This window comes from Micropterus dolomieu, linkage group LG13 (genome assembly GCF_021292245.1).
Source record: "Micropterus dolomieu isolate WLL.071019.BEF.003 ecotype Adirondacks linkage group LG13, ASM2129224v1, whole genome shotgun sequence".
Taxonomy (NCBI): domain Eukaryota; kingdom Metazoa; phylum Chordata; class Actinopteri; order Centrarchiformes; family Centrarchidae; genus Micropterus; species Micropterus dolomieu.
Window position 1 is genome coordinate 20,445,863 of NC_060162.1, and position 21,606 is coordinate 20,467,468.

Genomic DNA, 21,606 nt, shown 5'->3' on the forward strand with positions numbered 1-21,606 from the left:
TTGTGGGGCAGATTAGTTGTACAGTGCGAGAAACTGTAATGAAAAGGACAAAGTTTATCAATTTAGGATACATTTACAAAAAAAGTCAGTAATAGACATGTATAGAATATTTGTGTGATAGATTTTGACAACATGTTCAACCATTGTGCAAGTAGCGATTCATGAAATGAAGTTATGCCTAGATGTTTTGAGGGGTCAGACTGTTCAACAAGAGAACCAGTGTAATCCATTGTGATCAACATGACATGAGCAATTGATACTGTAAGAAAAAGCAGACAATTGCAAAAAAACATTTGCAATTCGTTCAAAAGAATGAGAAATTGGTTTTCCGATATGTGACTAGATGATGTGGAGGCTGAACACGTAGTTTTGAGAATTTCAATTCTGACATGAGATCTGAGAAATGTTCTAAAGCAATTGAGAAAAACTGTATTGTATAATGAAATAGGGATTTAGATGAAAAAATCATTCATACTTCAAAGATAAAACTTTATCATTTACGTAGTGCTTCCTGGCCACTGTTTAGGTCAGTGTGTTACAAGTGACAGTGAATGCTTTCTGAGTGAGAATTGTTTTGTTTTGGTTGAACGAGTTTATTTTGAGACTTGTATGAAGTGTTTTGGTGGTTTGAGTGACTTTTGGAGGTGAGATTAACTGTTTGGCCAAGATGCATGATGGTAATGAAGACTGTATTAAGAGTTTTGAAAAAGCAGCTTCAGTTTTAACAATTGCATGTTTGCAATTGAAAGAAACTGTAAGCAATAATGTGAATTGTCAAACAAAAAAATCAGAATTGAGCATTAAGGCCTGCAGTCTGAACGTAGCCTATATGTCTCTCTGTTTCCAAGTCTTCACGTTGCAAGTTACAGTTTTTTCTGATGGCTTAAGCACATTTTTTGTAACTATTGGCTATTTTTTGCAAAACTCTACACACAAATAAGAAAACCCTTCACCAAATCAGCAAAACATTGTAATTCTCTTGCAAAAGCTAATAAACCTTGCTTAGCTCTTCAAACCTTCGTAAAAATGGTATTTTTGTATCAAACAGTTAACACAAGCCATCACATTAATAAGCACACAATGCGCCAACTACACACTGATGGTATGAATAAAAAACACATCTGGCTTTTGCTTTCTCTGTGCACAAGGTAGGCTATGTCAGTTTGAGGTCATACTTTTGTCATAGTTCTGTAAACATACAGGGATCCAAACTTCAAGTACTGGTGTTTATTTACACACATCAAAACAAACAAGTGTTTTCTTTCCAAGTTAAAACACAAAATAGTAATTTCACTGAAAAAAAAAGTGGACAAAAAATCAGTCTACATCATGTCGTCTCTCTGGGTCTGGCCATAAAATTTCGTCTACATCACATGTTTAAGGCACCGGGGAAAATATCTTCTGGAATGCCATACCCAGGCCTGACATGATGCCTGGTCAATATCCCCACATGCCTCCTCCATTGCCTGTAAAACGGCTATGCGTTGATGGGGATGACAGTCATAGACCTTCCAGCGCCACGCAGAGAAGAACTCTTCAATTGGATTCAAGAATGGAGAGTATGGGGAGGTTGAGTACAGTGAAGAGTGGGTGATCTGTAAACCAGTTGCGGACCAAAGCAGCCCTATGGAAACTAACATTGTCCCATATGATGACTTATCTGGTCTGCTCCGGTCTCTGAACATTAGTGAGCATGTCATGTAAGGTGTCCAGGAATGTAATACAGTTTTTTCCAATTGCTAACACACAATTTTGCAAACTAGTCTGGTTTTATAAAATACTTAACACAATTCACAAAACCACACACCCAAACTGCAAAATACCTCATATATCCTGCAAAATGAAGCAAAATGAAGCATTGCACCCGAAACTACACATAGCATTATCAAAATCAAACTTTTGCATGAAATGGCACACACTTCATTCATATTACCAGATTTTGCCTAACCAACTACACACTGTTGGGCATAATGAAAAGCACCCCCATCTTCAGTATGCTTTGCCATAATACTAAAATATGTATCAGATTGTTCACATGCACAGAAATATTTGCAGATACACACACATGCTGTTGAAACTTTTTTATTTTATTTTTCACTACAGTAAACAAGTCAGTGCAACATATGCACAGCAGATATATTTACATGGGACTGAACAAAAATATTCTTACAAAAAACAGTAAACTGAAAAAGAAAATTTCATAAAGAGGCAAGAAAAATAATTAGGCAGTATCTTGCCGCACAGCCGGGTCTGGCCACAACGCCTCGTCAGCATCACAGGCATTATCTTCCCTTGCCAGACATCGAGGGAAGAAGTGCCTTGAGTGCCTTATCCATCCCTGAATTGCACCCACATCAATCTCATCCATGGCCTGCATAAGAGGCATGCGCACAAAGGGCTGCCGGTCGTATACCTTCCACCGCCATGCCGAAAAGAACTCTTCTATGGGGTTCAGAAATGGTGAGTATGGTGGGAGGTATTGCACGAGAAATGTTGGGTGGTCAGCAAACCAGTTTTGGACACAGTTATGTTACCACCACGTTGTCCTGGGACATTGATTATGGCATGGTGTCCAATAATGTTCCTGCCACGTCTCCTTGTTTTAGTGAGGTTAAAACCTGCCTCATCCACAAATCCACACTATGCACTTCCAGATTCAGTACCAATGATACTATAGCTTACCTGCACATAGTCATATCGCAGTTGTTTTACACTTTCACTGTTTCTTTCAAAAGGGACTCTGTAGATTTGTTTCATTCGGATTCTGTTTGGCAAGTACACAACATAATACAGAAATCCTCACATTGTGTATGTTTTGTTTGTATGTCATCCTCAATTATGCACTGCTGTATTTCTCGTAGCCTTATGGAATTATTTGCAATCACCATATTGAGTATATGGGTCTCTTGTTCTGCAGTGAACATTCTTCCTCTGCCCCCAGCATCTGGACATCTAGCAAATCTGTAAAGTAACAATTTCAGTATTTTTACACGTATGGTATTGTTGTGTTTCTCATTAGAGTATGGCAGTGCTACAAAACTTAGTGCAAAGTGACTGTACTAACCGAGTCTCATTTCGAAATGTACTTATGATGCTTGCTACAGTGTAGCGGCTCAAGTTAGTCTGAACCCGTTGGCCAGCTTCCCTCAGGGTCATTCCATGGTTGATTACATGGTCCACTATTGTAGCTCTGATGTCATCAGTTGAATTGTATTTCTTACTCTTCTTACCCTTCCTCTTCCCCCTCCTCGTCCTCCTCTTGCACCTCCTTGTCCTCTTCCTCTAACTTCACCTCCTTGTCCTTGTCGTCCTCTCCCTAACGCTTCTTCACCTCCGCGTCCTCTTCCTCCTCCTCTTCCTCCTACTTCTTCACCTCCACATCCTCTTCCTTGGCCTCCTCTAATTCTCACACTTCTCACTCTTCCTGCTCCCTCCATTGTACTCCACACGGACACCATATCTGTGGCTTATTTATAGGCTGATTGCAAAGTAAACTAACAGTTTTCACATGTGACAGTGTGGCAGACAGTTGGCAAAATAGTGTAAATAATAGCCATACATGTGTATAGTTTTGCTAGGAGTGTGATCATTTGGAAATTGAGTGTGAGCAGTGAGTTGTGTTTACAGTTCCGCAAAAAGAGTGCTGTGCAGTGGATTGTACCTACAGTTTTGCAAAGTGTGTTACAAAATTGCAAACTGAGTGCAAAGCAGTGTTTGTGCTTTTAGTTTTGCAAACAGTGAGTGGTTTTGAGTAGTATTAATAGTTTTAGAAATTGTGCTATAAGAATCACGGTTATGGTTTAAGCATTCAGAAAAAACTGTAATGTGGTCTGTAATGTGTCACCTTCCTCCAGGAGGAATAAGCAGGTAGCATTATCCAATCCATGATTTCCCAAGTGACTTCTGACAAGTTCCTCATTTTTAAATAAATTCATTCCACCATCCAGCCACTTCTATCTCCTCACTGCCACCAATAAGCTAAGTCCTATGTAATCACTAGCTGCTTCTAAATGAGCTAAAATAAAGCACAAACACAGATGGGGAAGAATGGCAACCTATTATGCCAGCCAGAGATGTGTGTGTGTGTGTGTGTGTGTGTGTGTGTGTGTGTGTGTGTGTGTGTGTGTGTGTGTGTGTGTTTGTGTGTGGATGTGTTTGTGTTGGCAAATTAGGTGATCAGAGTGTACTGTGTGATACAGAATATGTTGTGCAAGTGCAAGTGCACATCCATTATAATCTCTCATTAAAAATCTCAGCAGGCTGTAGTCCCTTAATCCCCCCCTTGATAAAGCTAAAATAACACCTTTATTCTGGGAGTTACACATGCTTTTATTTCCAGTGGACAGTCCTTAATAAGTATTTTAAAGTTTCTCAACTTTGTGTAAACAAGAACTTTATTTCCTTGTCATGGTGTAGAGCAGGGGTTGGCAAATAAGTCTAACATCGGGCTAAATTTTTATAAAGCCATTACATAGCGGGTCACAACATAGTCAAATTATTTCAAATCCTTAAATGCCAATGTGTACGTTTAACTGAGTCAGTAGTGAGTGAGACTCCTGTTGGACGGTGGTATGATCAATGCCAACATATGGCCAACATTTATTTATTTTTTATTTTTCTGCTATCAAAGCAATCTGGCAGATATTATTGTTGTTAGTTCTGACGAGTATTGCCGAACACTGGTGTAGAGGTAGGAGGTGGTGCGTGCATTCATCGCTCCCCTACTGGCCATACGGCCAGTAGGGGAGAAAAAGATCCCCAAAACAATTCCAGTTCTCAGGAGTTGGCAGACCAAACCAGAGCTCAAATGCCATTTTACAGGCTGTCAAAAAGGGAACCTTGATGCACTGTCTACTTTTGCATGTGTTGCATCAGGGACAGCAGTGGCAAATGGGTGCAATCAAAAATTTTGGTGTGGAAAGTTAATGCATGATTGCTGAGGCCCTAAGCCTCAACTCATCCATTGGAGCTGCTCCAACCGTAGGCCAGACAATTATGTTGATATTTAATGATTCTGCAAACCCTTACCTTTAGTGACAATGTTTATAATGCCACAAATGAACTCCCACACACTGGTCTAACTTTCAATAAAACATTTGTTTGGGAGGTTTTGTTGCTAGACCTTTATCAGGGAAATAGCTTGTGAGAAAGAGAAGCCATCACAGGGAGTCTCTGATTGTCTTGTGATGTTTAACGGATGTTTGATATAATACCTTCCCACTGCATGTGGGGAATGTGATTGGTTGCAGACTTACAGACACTTTGCCTAATGAAGGTCTAGCATTAAACCTTACAAATAAATGTATTATTGCAAGTTAGACCTGTGTGCAGGAGTTTATTTGCAACTTTTGATTTGCTCGTCCCTTTCCTACGCAATGTCTCACGAAATAGATGTACAAACAGTTTTTCTGTTCAATGTTTAGAATTCTTTTTCCAATCCATACATTTTTTATATTCTCACTTGGTAAAATATTCTACGTGTTCAACAACGGAATGGTTACAGTAAGCGAAAGATGGTTTTTATAGGACAAAACGATTGTGGTTAAGGTTAAGCAACAAAAACACTTGCTGAGGGTTAGGGAAAGATGGTGGTTACATTTAATAAAACAGCAAACGTTGAATGCAGTCTGTCACAGTCTGTGTGCAATACTCTAGCTGTGGTCTGGGGGTATAGTGGGTGTGCCCTTAATGGTACTGTAGCTAAGGTTGGTAGTTTAATCCCAGGCTCCTCCTGTCATATCAGAACAGGCAAATAGCAGAATTGGGGTTTTGTGGTTGAATCCTTCCTTATATGTCCTTGTTAACTTCAATTCCTGGCTTTGACAGACTGGTGTTGTACTGGGCAGATTCCACATTTGAGAAGTATGAGTGTGAGCGTTTCTAAAAACAGAGTAAAGTGCCCAGATAAAATACTCTGGTTGAATAAAGGTACAACATACATCATTTGATTCAATGTTAATGTAAAATTATTACTATAATACAGCTTAAAAAACAAGATGCAGTATAGAATATAGAATATTGTCGAGCAAGGTTTGCCACAAAGTCAACAATATTGCAAAAAAAACAATCTCTCCAATTTGAAGACAGAGCTAATTCAAGAACATCTTTCAATTAAAAAGGTTATTTCTGTCCTTTCCTGCATTACATCCATCAGGAAAGCAAGTCAGCAAGGGAAGCTGGTGCTCAGGCACTAATATTTTGTATGAAAGCTACATCAGAAGAAGAAAGAATCAGGGTTACAAGAGAATAGTATTAACTAAATTACAGATGCTTAAGGAGCAGTATCAGCAGCAGGATGATCAGATGGTCTGCATGCAGGTTATCTTATATCCTATCTCTGATTAAGTTATGCTTGGTCTTGTTTCCAGCTAGTATTTCCTGTCTTACTTTGTTATACTCACATTTTGGTTCACATTTTAGATTTTGTATTTCCTGTCCCCGTTTCCTGCATGATTACCTGCCCAGCCCTGATTCATGTCAACTGCATCTCGTTATCCCCTCTTCATTAGTGTACTTATCTAGTGTAGTCTGTCTGTCCCCTTTTGTCTCTGCCATTTGTCTTTTAACCCCGCAGTAAATATTCCAGCATTCAGTCTTTGTATTTCCTAGTGATAGTCAAAGAACTTTTTTCTTTGTATGACTCTGCGTTTTGCCCTGTGATTTGGATACTTTGCTGTTTGGACTGACTTTCTCTGCCCATCTGCTTGTTGTCTGTAGTCTTGCTTTTTAGCCCTTTTATAGTGATTCCAATCATAGTAGGTTAATGACAAACTTTTGGACAGTACTGTGCATCCAAAACAAAGCTAACAACACAGCTTCAATCTACCTCACTTTAACAAGGAAATACAGAAAATAGTCATTGGACTTGAGTGATATTTCATTGATCGGGTCATATAATATTTCCTAGGTACATTTTCCCATTGTGTTTACATAAATTATAATGCTAGCTTGACACTATAAATTAAGCCTACTTGCCATTTTGGTGGAAGTTAATTTATTTAAAAATCAGCATCTAACTTATAATACAATGCAAACATTTAAAACATTTTAAATTGGAGGTTTTCAAGTAACCTATACCATTTTTTTGACTTTTGTAAATGTCCACAAATCAAATGATTATAAATAATCTACCTGTTTTCCAAATAACTATTTACACATGCACTTTTGTTTTAAAAAAGACGAACATAACTGAGGAAAGAATAAATTTCAGACTCAAAAAAATAACAACACCAACAATAATAACGAAACTGTAAATAAACGGTAACCCAGAAAACACTTAATGATTGTTCAACCCCTTCTTCCTCCCTGTAAGGCAGTGCAGGCAGCTAGAGCCCAACAACAAAATGTCGTCAAGGTTCAGATATTTTTCACTGTTTTAGAAGAAGTCAGCGCTGTTGCAAATGGCTTCTTTTTTTCTTCCTGTCCTCCTTCCTAACAATGTGCCAAATTTTAAGCTCCAAGGCAAACTAAGCTGAATAGTTCAACAACAGATAGCTTTTAATTTAACTCGTTTGAACATTTAGCTATTTGCCAAGCTAATGTTAGCACGTTATCTCTGTGCTGGCTATGTGTGTGTGTGTGTGTGTGTGTGCACCCATGTGTTCGTGTGCAAAAGGCAACACAGAGCAGCAGAGGCTACAGCCTGATAATAAACAGTACGGTCTTCAGATCTCTTCTACAAAAATCCAGGGCTGGTTTCCTTCAATACATTTTCAAAAATAAAATACTTTTTATACTCTGACTTGGCTGAATATGTGATGCTTATTATTTACTGGGATAAACATCCATATTACCCAGTATGTGCTGCTAATCAGCATTTTAAGTCAATAGTCAATGTCAATCCATTGCTTTCCATCTGGCATTAGTCCAGAATTGTCACTAAAGTTGACTGAGAGATAGGTAATCAGTCTTATTTTCAAAAGGTGTGCGCCTATAAGGAGTGCCATCACATCTGTGTCTGGACCGGTCCCGCAGATGTTTCGTGCTGGAATGCGCAAGTTTCATTACACGCAACACGGTTATCTTTTCCGAGCTGCAGTTTATAAAAACGTGGCCAGTCGGCATTTATCAAATATAATAAATAGTTGTATCTCACTCCAACATTGTTCAGTCTCAGTGTGGCGAGCAACCAAGACACAAACAGACCAAGAGCTGTCCTGCTCATCTGGGTTAGCAGGACAGACAAAGTAGACACAGATTCACTGCAGCTGCACATTAACCTAACATTACTGTTATCTGCTGACATCAGACTGAGAGGAGAGAACACAAGTTTAGCTGACTGCTGTTCCGGCAGTTCACTATCAATAAGTTTTGTTCTCTTCTTGTGCCCGGAAGGATAGTCCCTCCTCATCCTCTCATAAAAGTTGAAAACATTAACATTCGCTTTCACCTTAGACACGAGAGTGAGGCGGGGCCCTCCAGCTCTGCACAAGAGTAACTCGATTACTATCACTGCGTACACCGGAGTCGCATCAGCTTGGGCTATTTGTATTTCATTACTTTCCACCGCTGCTTATACCTAAATTTAAACTGATTTATGTTTGGGCATTGCTTTAGTTCCACACTGACACTGTTCCATAGTTTTACTCCAGAGATTGAAATGCAAAAACTTTTCCTTGTTGTCTGTGTCCTGTTTGTTTTGAAATTGAGTTTTCCCCTTAAATTATAACCTCCTTCTCTATCCCTGAATAAATTGTTGAATATTTCCTTGCAGTAGGTTATTTTGACTTTAAATATTATTTGCGACGTTTGATATTTCACCAGATCTATGAATTTTAATAATTTTGACTGTAAGAATAATGAGTTAGTGTGATCCCGATACCCAGCATTGTGAATAATCCTTATTGCTCTTTTTTGGAGAATAGATTTCTATCGAACCATATTTTTAATTGGTTCAATTCCTTAGTGACGTCCTCCTGTAGCTGCTGTAGGCTTTCACCTGAACTGAATATATTTGTATCATCTGCAAACACTATCTTCAACACACTTAAATACTGAATATATGTCAAACAGTTTGGGCCCAACACTGACCCCTGGGGGACGCCACAAGCAATGTCCAAACATACTGACCTGGAGCTTCCCAACTTCACATTTGTATAAAAGATTTGTATTAAATATTTAATACAATGTATTTATCATAGTTACATCTTGAACCTCTTATTTACCTAAAACAATTTTATTGACTTGTAAGTGGTTGATGTCGGAATGGCATTTTGTTCAGTACTTGCCGTGTCTTGCTAGGGACACATTCCTTCTTGGAACTTACGGAAGGACGTGTTTGTGTTAATTAAACTGCACTAACTATACTCCGACTTGTAAGCGTCTGCATCTGGGCCCAAACTCCATAACAAGACAAGCTTCAAGCTGCACCTACAGTTACTAGTTGTGGTATGCCTGGTTTATTTTTCTTGTGTGACTTACTGTATATAACAGTAACACAAAATCATTTTGTTAATGCACTTATATTCATTATAGTTTTTGCATCTGTATGGATGTATACATGTAATGAATATACTGAATTGCAAATAACCAATAAAATGAGGTAAAAACATGGAAACCCTTCTTTAACATATTTCTATAACATTCATATTTCTTAACTAATTGTGTCTTTGTAAAAAAAATGTGTCACTGGAACTCATATCCTGTTTGTCTCCAACAAACAAACTCATCCAGTAAAACCTCCAACAGGTGGTAATAGTTAGAGCCTATTAAACTCTATTTTTGTGAATCCATCTGTTGAAATGAGATTGTGAGCCAGGTTAAGGTGTGAAGAAGTTTCCGAGACTGATGAAGACTTAACAGCATAATTTTTTGAGCCTGGCCGAGGAGACACAGTGTCAGCATACAACATGTGAACATGTCAAATGCCAACACCAAATCTGAATGATAACGTCTTTTGGTACCTTTTATGTTTCTGTCTTCGCCCTAGTGCCTGTAAGTTTCCCTATTAGGTCATCTTTAGTTAGAACAACTATCTATCTGATGTTTGGACTCCAATGCTTCGTCATTTTGGAATCTATCACTATCCATGAGTTGTACTCTATTCTGTGGAGCCAGTGAGTTCTGGTAAACATTCTTGTAGGACTCAACCTTGTAAGATTCCCAGAGAACACTGATATCTGCAGCCTGACACCCGAGCTACTGTCACTAACTAATCAGTCTATTGTTGTCTTCCTGAGGAGGACAAGTACGTGTGACAAATACCTAAAGCTATAATGTCAAACACTTATGGGGTCATCTAAATTACTCTAGACCTGACTTACCATTCCCTGTTACATCAATTAAGACACCTAAAAAATATTCTCAACACCATCTATCTCTGTTTTATCTCTCTGTCCCACTTTCCTTCTGTGTCTCAGTGAGTCAGGTCTCAAAGTGGCAGTATTTAGTGTAGATTTCTCTCTGTTTCCCTCCAAAATAATCTGTGCCTTTCTCTTTCAGTCTGTTTCTGTCTTATCATCCATCATTCCATCATCTCACACTGCCTGTTGTGATACATTTAAATGTGGGTTTTTGTCACTCTTGGAGTCTAGTTTAGCGTGTAAATTACACAGTGGTGTGTTTTTATGCTTTGGTACTTCTAGTACAATTTCAAGGTCAGGATGAAAAACTAAAATGGTTCTCGACAGCAGGAATTGTGATCAGCATGTGATGGAAACATTTAATTAATTAAAAAAAAAAAAAAGGAATTAATTAAATAAAAGCAATGGCTTACAACAAAACTCTTAACAGCAGATTAATTTATCACCCAACCTGTCAGCTCTTTCTCAATCAGCAGAAAGATGGCAGCATAATTCTTACAAATGAACCCTTTGCTGATTTACAGCACCATCAAAATGTGCCCTTGATGGGAAAAGGTAGGTAATTTCACCAGATCACCATCTCACACTTAAGTGAGTTCATTCTCCTACAAAAACAACATCTGCCACACCATAATGCTAGGAGTGAGGGAGATGAGCACTCCCAACCATCCATGTATAGACACACACACACACACAGACACACACACACACACACACACACACACACAGACACACACACACACACACACACACACACACAATGTGTACTGAGAAAAACAACTTGCTTTTACGAACAGCTGTGGCTCAATATTTGTGCTTTAACACACATTGCTATGAACTGAGGTAGATTTAGGAGAACATAAGTCTGAACTGAGGTGACCTGAGGTTGAACTTGAATTGACATTTAATTAAATTTTTATACAAAATCTTTGTGTAAGTTAACCAATAAAACAGTCCACTTCCTCATTATGACTCACATTTATTGTTTATCCCATAACATAAATTAGAGATCAAACAATTAACTTGAGTATTAGCAATGTCTATGGGCAAATTGAAACATGTCCTTATCTTATTCAAAACAGTATGCAAAGACACACATGCTCACACAAGTCTACCACCATACAAATACACACAGATACACATCCACTCATACTCAGTGGCATACTAATAACCACACACAGACACACGTCATTACTGACAGTGATTGGCATAATCCAGCTGACAAATTTATAAGTGGATGAAGCTGTCAGTATGAAGGCCACGGGTGCTGACAGAAAGACGATCACTGTCCGTCATGGGGGCACATGTTCACACAGTGACATTGTGGGGGCTCACCTCCACCTTGAGATAAAGTTTGGTCCCCACAAGGTAAAACACTACATTTTAGAATAATGAAAGAAGAAAGAATATATTCATATTTACAGAGTCACAATGTGTGTGTGTGTGTATATATACACACACATTTGAAGCTTATAATATTCAGTTTTCTTTTTCTAAAGACTGACAATAAGGTGCTTTTGAGGTTGTAGGTAGTGGTGTTGCATTACATTACACTGATGTATGATGGCAACGTTGGTCTGTTAGTTGATTGGTTTATTGGTCCAGCACCGTCCATCTATCACAACAACTATTGGATGGATTGCCATGCAATTTGGTACTGACGTTCATCCAAGGTTATAGGTTATAATCAAGGACAACAGGACTTGGTTGAAGAAGCCTGTTGGATGAGAGGGGAAATGCCTTTGAACATCTTTAAGAAAGTCTGCAGTGGCTTTATAGCTATCAAATACCCATATACATATTTCTCAGCTATCAATTTTCCAATAATTCTGTAGAGGAAATGTACCATTTACTAGCAGCCTGCTGCAATAATGTAATACCTGTATTTCCAATATAAGCGTAACATGATTGTATAAAGAGATACCCCTGCTTCTTACAACTTTTGCTAGACCAAACACGCCACTTTGACAACTGGCAAGGACACTTTACAGATTGCTCAATCAATAAGCCACACTAGGCCTTGATATACCGGAATTCAATCATAGCTAAGGCATGCAGCCTGCAGATTTTTGTTACGTTTATAAACATGTTTTTCCAGGCCTGCATTGCAGTGGTTTACACAACATGAGGGACAAAAGCAAGAATGATGAAACTAAGACAAAGACTAGCTGCAACACAAACTTAAGATAAAGGTTGTGCTTATTGTGAAAAAAAATCTATAAATATATTAAATTTACAGGTATAACAATGTATTCAACAATATAGAATATGTGCTAAAAATAGGAAATCTATTTCAGTTTTACATTGGCAGTTTACAGTATATACTAGGAATGTTAAGGTTTGCCGATTCGCCTCGGTGGACCAGAATACAAGTTCAAGATGCAATTAGCCTGATTAAAAAGTGTTTACCTGTTACAATGAACTTTGGTTTTATTATTATTATTGTTATTATTAATATATATATATATTTCTTTGTTGCTACATTCAGTTTCTCCTTTTGATAGCAAAGGGCAGTTCTATTTCGTATAGGCTTCGCCATCTAAGGCTATTGCTATTGGGTTTACCCCTTCCGCGCGCCTGCGCGGCACTGAGAATTTTAGTCTATGGCCACCCACAGCGTGGGCCTCTCCTACATCCGCTCCTTGTATATATACACAACGGTGAGACCCAGCCATCGGCTCCCATTTTTCTTCAGCACTGAGTTGTCTAAAGAGCAGAAGATTTGTCTAAAGAGCAAAGACTTTCCAGCCGGAAAACAAGAAGAATGATGTCTTCCTGCAAGCCGGCCAGAATGGGGCGAGTCGCCGCGGCGTCTGCCACACGAGCTACATCGTGCTGGGTGATCTGGGTGCCTCTGACCGGAGCACGCCAGCCGAGCACTCAATTTCGGTTCGCACTGCCCGTTCTGCGCCCTTCTCCCCCCCGAAGTGTGGTGGTGCTGGGCAGATAGCTTGCCGTTCAGGACAAGGAGGTGTGGCGGTCCACCCGCTCTCTGGACGAAGCCCTCCATCTGCTGTTGACGGAAGAACGGGAGTTGGACGGCTCCACTCTTCCCATTCACGGGTCTTCGAGCGGCTCCTCGCTTCCCCCGTTCCGACCTCCGATGACGCCCGCCTCGACGCTACTAGGTTGCCGCGGCGAGGTAAGCTAACAGGGAGCTAACGGATAGCTAACGTGACGCTCACATGTGGTCTGCCTGGATCAGCCAACCAGGGAGACCCCGTGTGCCCACATTGCTCCACATTAGCTGCGGCTAATGACATTTAGGAACCGGTTTCATTGCTGCTGGCCAACCCTCATCGGTCAGAGCGGACCACTGGTAAGCTATGGGTCGAAAAAAGCTGTGTGACATCTTGTTGCTCCTTTTTGTGGAAGTTGTTGAGCAAATGCTGTCTGTGCCTGTCTCAGTCAAACCAGCCACACCAAGCACACATTTCCCACACGGTCTGAGCCAGCTGCCGTTAGCCAAGTGGCTAACCTGCAGCTTGAAGCTCAAAGCAACAAGAAGTACACTCTGTTCACGATTAGAGGTCCCAACACACACCCCTCCCCACAGAAACTGTATGAGCCCACGACAGAACAAATACACACCCGGTACAGATATTTTTCTGACAAAGAAATCTGCCAGGCAGTGTGTGATGCTGTTGACATTATGCACGTTCGCCCGGCAGAGCCCTGCTGCGAGCTCGTGCATAATTAAAGCATCAATGGCACGGTCCTTCTGTGCGTCACTGGTTCATCCGCCTATTGGCGGGACCCCCTCTCTCTTCGGTCGGGGTTCCCCTGGGGGGGGTCACGTCCCATCTGGCGACCAGATCTGGCTCCGGTTTGGCAGGGCAGAGGTGGATCTGTTTGCCAACAAGGAGAACGCTCAGTGCGCTCTTTGGTTTTCACTGAGCCCGCCGGACGTCCCCGCGCTGGGAGTGGACGCCTTTGCGCACCCCCTTTGGCCCGGCTGCTGTATGCTATTCTGCCGGTGCGGCTGATCCCGTGCCTTCTGGATCGCATGCAGTTTTCAACCTTGGCAGACCGTGGAAACTCCCCTGGAGGGGGGATGCTCTCTCTCAGGCGGGAGGTGCGAACAGGAGTTTCCTGCTCCGCTGAGAGGCGACGCCTGGAGGGTCTGGACCAGGGGACGGACCTGGTCGCCTGTCCGCTGACAACGGTGCTTTCGTTCCTCCAGTTGCTCATGGACGGGGGGCTGGCGTTCAGTATGGTTAAAACCTACACTGCCGCCATTTCATCCTGTCACGAGGGCTTCGGGGACAGGACTGTGTTCTCCCACCCCCTGGTGAACGTTTCCTTAGGGGGGTGCGGAGTCGCAGGCCGGTGACGAGGCCTGTTGCCCCACAGTGGGATTTGCAGCTGTTTACGCACCTTAACCCAAGCCCTGTCTGGGCCTTTGGAGACAGCGGACTTGAAATTCCTTTCGGCTAAGGTCGCCTTGCTCCTGGCTCTGACGTCGGCGACGAGGGTCAGCGATGTGGCTGCCCTCTCTGTGGCTCCGTCGTGTCTCAAGATTCAGGGCGACGGCAGCTTGGCTGTTCCGCGCCCTAACCCGGCATTCATGCCTAAAAGCATTACGAACTCCTTTCGATCTCGGGTCATCACCCTCTTGGGTTCTTTTCTTCCCTCCCATGGGTCGGTGGAGGACCCCTCGTCCCACCTCCTATGTGAGTGCTGTCCTGATATGTGGCGCGCACGGCTGCCTGGCGCCGTTCGCAGCATCTGTTTGTGCACTACAGGGAGTTGTCCAAGGGACTTCCCCTGTCGGCGCAGCGCCTGTCTCACTGGCTGTGCAATACCATTCCCCAGGCTGGGTCTCACTGTTGTATATATACAAGGTGCGGACGTAGGAGAGGCCCACGCTGTGGGTGGGCATAGACTAAAATTCCCAGTGCCGTGCAGGCGCGCCGAGGGGTAAACCCAATAGCGATAGCCTTAGAGGGCTGCGCCTATACTCATAGAATCCGGGTTACAGTACGTAACCCTCGTTAATTGTGCTTTATTAAAAACATTTTGGCGTTAGATGCTTTTATAACATTGTTTACTTCCAATTTTTTTTTGCATTGGAAGCAAACTTATTTTAAATCACTGTTATTACTCTGTCAAATAACACATTTAGAGTGTGACATGTGCTCTCTGTTTCAAACTGTGAGTTCAAAATGGTAATAATGCAAGTCAGTCAGGATTGGCTGTTTTCTGAAGGAAGCCTAATTATCATAAAGTGTTTAAATGCTGAATGTGTTTCAGAGTGAGATTTAACAAGCAGATGAGGAGGCACAGACACGACCTGACCTCAGTATTACAATCCATCAAAAACAGATTAGCTTTGTGTTTGTTAATGCTTGAAAAGTTGTTGTTGTAGTTGCTTTAACTTGAACCTGAAAGGTTGCCCTTAAAATTTTTTTAGCACGCTTTACAGTTTTTTTTGCCATCATGACAATTGACTGTGTGGAAAATGTCACATCTTACCTCCCTGCCCTGTATTCTTAAAAACAGATTTGTCTGACAGTGCAACTATAATTAAATCTCAAACTTTAAAGTCTGTAAAGGCCAAAACTGTTACACAACCAGAATGATTCTGATAAAACCTGGAAAGGCAAGCAAACATCATTGACGGTTGACATTTTGATATAATAAGCTTATTTATCAGTGTCAGTTTAGATTATGGCAACAAATATGGTCAAAATTTGACATGTATTACGTGTCGTTCAAAGAACGTTCATTTGACCTAATCTTGTATATGACTCAGGAGGAATGAGTACTTTGTGGGAGTAATTCGTTCATTTTTCACGAATGCGTGAATAGTCTTGGACTCTTACGTTCACTCGTCACACGGCAGCTGCATGGGCTCCGTCAGCACAAGAAATGAAATGATTAGTTCACAACTCTCAACTGTGGGTCTCTAGGTTTGGGTCGTTCATTTGTCACATGACAGCTTGGCCACTGTGAAGCAGACAAGCAGACACGAACTATTCAGTCACAGCTCACATGGGTCCTCAGAGTTTTTCGTTCATTCGGCAGCTGAGTTACTGCCAGCGCCGGAGAATGAGAGGCAAGTTGGTTGTCAGGTAAAAGACACTGGACTGACATTATATATATATTTTGTTAATTATGTGACATTTAATAAAGCATAATGTTATTACAGCACAGTGATGTTGTGCTATAGTTTTAACACAGCTGTACCATAACTTTAGTCCTGCTAGTGTTTATAGCTAACAGCTGATGTGAGTTGTTCTGGGTCAGCTCCACTTCAGTGCACTGACAGGGTTCTACTGGGGGCCGAATTACCACAGAGGTAGTCTCCTCTCCAAAACAAACAGACCTGGTCATTAAAACATTAAAACACAGCCACATAGCGATGTTAGCATTAGCCCAGTGGTGTGTTTACAGCTAACAGCTGATCCAGGTCCGCCAGAGAACATAGCATATCTTTTCCATTTTATTTAACAACAGAGCTTTGCTGTTGTTTCACAGCTCTCGACTGGTGAACAACCTGGCAGTGTTTGAGAGCGATGTTCTCATGTTTGTTTGATGTGGCCCATTCTGCATCCAGACCTGCCAAACTGCTGCGTTTATATGCGTTTATTTCTTTGTTCCTTTCTCTGTGCTGGAGTATAAATAATGCTGGTCTGGCTGTATACTCATGAAAGATTGTAAAAATGGGCAGATTTAGCTGGACTAGTGGAGCAGGTATTTAGACTATTTGCTCAGGCCAGCCACCTTTAGACTTTGCTATTTAAACATATTTCTGTGGTTTTTAGATGGTTTGAATTTGGTTGTGGCCCCATGGTGCTTTATAGAAAGATGATAGAGAATGAGGTGAATTTGTGCATTTTACATTGTCAATTAAAGCAAGCCAGGTAGCCTTCCATGTTTGAGAACTGCGCTGTTTCTTTACATCAACACCGCAATAACCAGACTAGTTCAAATGAACAAAATGAATTAAATGACTCATGAAAGATTAGTTCATTTTAATGAACGAGATTTGAAGATTCGAGTCAGTGAAAATAGTCACTTTTCCCATCAGTAATTAAGAAAAGTTTTGGATGGCTTCAACAGATAAAAAACGTCTTTCGGGGAAAAATAACAGTAAACAAACAGCATCGAAACTGTTTTTCTTGTTGTCTTGAAAAATTTCACTTTTAGTTTCATCATGTTTTCTACAGAGGCTTTAAAATGGGTCCAGCAAAGCAAATTAGTGCATAATTAAGATCTATAAAAGGAACATTGAAGTGTTTACTAACTAACCATAGAAGAGAGACTAATCTAAAGGAATCTCAAGGAATTTGATTTTGTAATGAAATGCACTGGGAACATTAGTTGTCACACAAATATGTCTGTGTGGCTCCATAATAACAGTCATCACCCATAAATTATGCTTTTGTTGCTTTCAGTTCTGCTTGTTTGTAGTGTATTGTCTTTTGTTTGTAAGATTGTTGATCTCACAACTGTTTGCACATTTCTTCTTCTATCCGACTTGTCTACTCCTACCTTCCATGGCCATTTTCTGTTCTGTACATTGTTCATATGACCATATAAAAATACTCATTTCAAGTGGCTTTCTATAGATTCAATCTTTGTTCAGATCAAAACATACCAAATCCCCTCAGACCATTTCAGGTCAGAGGTAAATTGTTTCATGTGGAAGGTGCAGCATACAACTTCCACACCTGTTAAGTTTTCTTGGTCTGTTTTGATTGGATGTTTCGTCCCCACAGGTAACATCCTGTACTCTTTGCTGTTAGAGCCTCAAGGCTCTGGAATGATTTGCCTGAGGGGGGTGCTGGAGGCTTTTCTAGGATTTACAAGGCAGAGGGCAGAGAAACAACACTAACAGGTTGGTACCTGACCACAAGCGATAGTCAGAAATCAGCGCATTCATGTGCACTAGTAAATTGCTGTACAAAACCATGCAAGGCAGAGGAAACTAGAGACTAATTTGTCAATAGTGTGTGGACTCCAGAGAACCTGGAGTTAATCTGACATGTGCATGGGGAGGATATACAAACTCCTCAGAAATAAGGGTTGAAAGCTAATGGTCTTGGTTTTCATCTTTCCTTCAGTATGCAGGTTTCCGTCAGTGAATAACCACTTTTGATAGTTGACTGCAGAGAAGCATTATGTGAAAACAAGACTGTCTTAAAATCTTTCAAAATGTAGTTTTGCTCTGTAAATATCAGATTGCAAATCCCTTGATCTTTGGTTTGAGTTTTATTCATTTAGCTTTGAAAGTTTTAGTTTGAAAGTCAAGAGTTTCTCGTGGGGGCCTCATCTCAATTCAAAGCCCTCCAAACACTGTACAGTGCCAATTTACTGTCCTCACCTCAGGTCAGGGAGAGTCAACACAGGAATGAAAAGACACAATGGCGTGCACATGAGAGGTGCTATGACATGCTCTTATTCTCACATACACACACATGCACACACACACAAAGATTAAAGACTTACTGAAGTGTACACACAGTCGAACGTAAAACATGTCACACATGAACATACAACGTGCAGTGAGGAAGTTCACCTAAATTAGACACATTGCCAGAGCATGATGATATGTTATGTACCCCCAAAGGGTGACGGCAAATATTTTTGAGGACTACCTTTATATTACCTTGCAATATTTTGCGTTCCTTCGCAATATGTTTCTGCTCCCCAGTATGGATCAGCTCATTGAATTTTACTTTGAACTGGGCATTACCTATGCTGGTATAGTGCTGCTGATCCATAGGTAGGGTTTTGTAATTAATCAAACCAGAACAGGCATCAGGGTGACTAATCTCACAAATTTCAAAGGCAAAATATTGTGAGGTAAGGCAAAAAATACTGCAGGACGCAGAAATAGTCCTTAAAAAAATTATTGTGACCTTTTGAGGAGTCAGTAGTTATGTACAGATAAATGATACATTTATGAGACATGTTTGTAATGCATCAGTGTGTTATTTAAGAGATGAGCCAACAAAATAACAAAATTTTGACCTGATTATTTACAATGTGAGCAGCAAAGTTCAACAAATAGCTGCAGCTATTTTCAGATGAATTATGCGTTTCATTTCATTCATTGAAAACCATTATTTTAAGAACATTATGTTCAGAAAAGGATTCATAATTTTGGTAATTTGATTCATTGGGTTTATTTTCCATCCATCCAAGTAGTTTTTTAGTTGTTTTTATTTTTATCCACCCCTAAAAATTCTGAAAAAAAAAAAAGTCTTAAACTAGCAGTAGATAGTTTTCGTTGCGAAATGCTTCTACATTTTGCAGGAAACTCAGTTACTGTCTGGGTTGTGTTCACAGGCATAATTTTTTCCAGTGAAGAAATTCTTAGAGCCACTGCATGGTAGTCGTAGGGAGGAGTTTGGGGCCGATGGTGGCTGTACAAAGTGCTGGATTTTGATGCTGCAGACTTTGGATCCTGAGTTCTATTCATGTGTTGGTAATATAAAATAATTTTGCTCAAGGTAAGTGAAATATTGCTGTTTCAATTACAAGTAAAATGTGTCATGTTTCATGTCGGTCACGTCTGACTTTTTCATTATTTAATCTAGAACACATAGCATAAACCATCATTTGAAAAAATGGGCTTTCGGCATCTTCACACACATGCACGAAGGTCCCATATGCACATCTGGATGGTGAAATATCTTTATCGGTGATGGTTATAAAAACATGACATGTGGCATGATACACACACACACACACACACACACACACACACCCCCCCTCTGTTGCTTCAACTGATCCTGTAAAGGTCACTTCCTCCGAGCAGCGGCCACAGGAGATATGACTGTCTGCTCTGCTATTCTTGAAACCTTAATGCTATCTTCTCTCTCTCGCTCTCTGTCTCTCTCTTTCTCACACACACACACACACACACACACACACACACACACACCTCTGACCTGTCTGGCTTCTTTCTGTGTCTCTGTATCAGTTACCCTGCCTGCATCTCTGTCTCTGTTCCCTCCACCTCACATCTCACCTCTGTCCCTAACTGTGACTCCGTACAGCTTCCCGTTACTGTTTATACATGCTGTCTGTATAAAGTTCTGTCTCTGTCCCCTGCCATCTACTTAATTGCTGACGTAATCTGCACTCTGCGCATGCGTTGGCGTCTGTAGCCACCTGTCGGAAGCTCCGTATTAAACCGGACTCTTATCCAGTTTTAATCCACTCTTTTTCGTTACATTTTTTATATCCTTTTTATTTAACTTAACTTTATTTAAGTTTTACGTGGGTTAAGGATTTTAGTCATCCGACATGGATTTTAAACTAGATGACCGTAAAAACGCGATCAACGCTACTGATTGCAACAAAGCTCCGGTGACTATGCTAGCCGAGATAACTCTGCCCCATGAGGACTGCACACTCCTTAAGAAAGCGAACAAGAAGTTTGCTGACCTTATGGAAGACATCCAACGACTTTCAGAGGAACTCAAAGAGAACGATTCCCTGCTGACTGGCTTTATGGATGTGGCTTCAGTACAAGCCAAACAGATTGTTTCTCTTAGCGCAACCGCTAACATCCAGGACACCGTGTTTTGGGACCCCTCTAGTCTTCCCGGGCTTTCATCCTGCTCGACTCCGAAGCATCAGTCAACCTGGGCTGAAGTGGTGGTCCGTGGCTGCAAGAGAGGCTCGTATGGGGCTGCCTCTCCTCCGCACATCGGCCTCTCCAACCGCCATGCAGCCTTGTCTAACGACACTCCGGTCCATCCAGCTGATGCACCTGCGGCTTCGAGTCTCCCTGATACGGATCTCTTTCGGCGGACAGTGCTGCACTGCAGTCCTGCACTGGGCCGCCGGTCTGCCGCCGGACCTGATCGGCGGCTGTCATCCCGGTCAAAAACCTCCGCTTCCCGACGTAGGATCCTGAAGGAGGCTGTGCTCAGACGCTCCGGAGGCCGTCTCTACCCTGCACTGTCGGGTAGCCCTTCTCTCAGGTCTGTTACTGCTACTCCAACACAACACTCGGCAGCTCACACACTCCATCCTCAGTCCACACGCAGTGTTGAAGCAGATTCTGCTCAGTCCTGCTCTGGAACCACACAACCGGCATCTCCTCGTCCTCTTTTCTCCCCAACCACACTAATAATTGGTGACTCCATAACCAGAAACCTCCGTTTCTTTAACGCTACCACTCACTGCTTCCCCGGTGCCACCACAGCTGACATTTTAAAAAAACTCCAGGACCTGATGCCGTCGCTCCCGTCCTCCATCACAAGAGTGATAGTCCATGTCGGAACAAATGACACAGCTCTTCGGCAGTCTGAGCTGACAAAATTAGATTTTAACCGTCTTCTTA